The following is a 1,754-nucleotide window of genomic DNA, read 5'->3' as shown; positions in this document are numbered from 1 at the left end:
CATTTGTTTCTGGGGGGGGGGGTTTCTCTTGCGTGAAAAACACAAGCATGGCAGTTTAACAGTATAACTAAATCATGTTTATGGTGCAGATCTTTTTACCAGCAGTTTACATTTGTCACAATCACTATAAACGTCATTATGGTGTAAATCTCTATCTTTATATGAGGCTCTTATCTCTAACAACGTTCCCATCAGAGCCACACTAGCGATTTAGTCGTTTCCAAAGGTTTAGGAAGTATCTCTCTGAAAACAATTCCCCAGGCCTGGAGGTTAATATGAATCCTCATTACTCTTGAGTGGGGACGCTCTGAGTGAAAAGCAGCAGCCTGAGACCAGAGACTCTGCAGCAGGTTGAGATCGTCCACCAGCTGAAATGAGAAAGAGGAATGCTCATTATTTACGGATATTTTAACCTCAAGACAGAAGCCAGTACCCAGCTGATTCACTCCGGTATTTATCACGGAGGAAGCTTTAGATCATGACCAGCTCTAGCAGAACAGCTCCTGCTGGCTCTGAGAGATGACGCCAGTGACCTTGCCTTGCCGCCTTAACGGCACCTGAGTTCATAATGTCTGACAGGAACAAGACGAACGCAGAAAGTGCTGCACTGTCTGTTCCCACAGAAATGTAGAGGGAACCTGAACAGCTGGACCTTCCCTCAGTGTCTGTCAGTGCTATACCCGTGTGTACACATTTACATTTTCCACGTCAGTTAATTAGCCCCGTCAATCATTCCAAAAATATGCTGTGCAGCCAAACAAACTATACATGATTTTAATATTCAAAAGGAGATTCAGAGTTTCCAAAGAAAACAGTCTGAATATGTTGAGCTGTGGAAACGATTTACAAAACTTTATATATATATATATATATATATATATTTCCATTTGATTGAATATTGCTGAGAGAGACAAACATGAATTCTTAGCTTTCAATATGTCCCAGAGGATAAACGTCATACAGCTTCAATAAGGAGCAGCAAGAAAAATATACAGAACATTTTTTGTAACACAGTCGCACGGTGCTTAAAGCTTCAGGGGAAATAAAAGAGAAATCATTTTTATTTTGTACCTTCAGATCTCTTTATCGTTATCGTCGATCGTCGATAGTCAATTATCTCATGTTTGAGAAAGGAAATGCATGAGTACACATTGTTGCAGGCAAATGCAATCCTTTAGAATATCAACAAATTGGTAAAATAATGTAGGCTAATGGTTTACTAAACCCTTTCAGTATATGTTCCATTAAGTTGCTGTTATGGAGCTCTCGGTCACATCCCATGATCTTCCTGAGCAGAAGGTGTTGAAATGTGAAGATCTACAGCTCAACATCAACAGGGAGTGATTTAGTGTAAAGGCTGGACTGTTTTAACATTGTTGTCTCCACCACGGAGGCGGTTTTCATCTGTTTTGTTTTGTCTGTCTCTCTTAGCAGGATTACACAAAATCTACGGGACAAATCATCAGGAAACTTGGTGGTAGGATGTGGAAAGGGTCAAGGAAGAACTATTGATATTGGTGGGGATCAGGATCTGGAGCTAGATGCAGGATTTTTTTCTTTTACTTGTGAGATAGTGAAATTGTAAGGATTATTATTTATTTATTGTTATTCTTTCAGCCAAATTAATTGGTATGCAGTGCGCAAAACGCATGAAATGCTTCAAAATGCATGTGCTCGGGCCCGTTCAGTGCTGCTTTTCAGCCCTAGTTAGATATTAGTTCAGCCAATGTGGTGTTTCATCCTCTATTAGCTAT

The sequence above is a fragment of the Limanda limanda genome, chromosome 2 (genome assembly GCF_963576545.1).
Source record: "Limanda limanda chromosome 2, fLimLim1.1, whole genome shotgun sequence".
NCBI classification, from domain to species: Eukaryota; Metazoa; Chordata; class Actinopteri; order Pleuronectiformes; family Pleuronectidae; genus Limanda; species Limanda limanda.
This window is presented reverse-complemented; position numbering follows the sequence as displayed.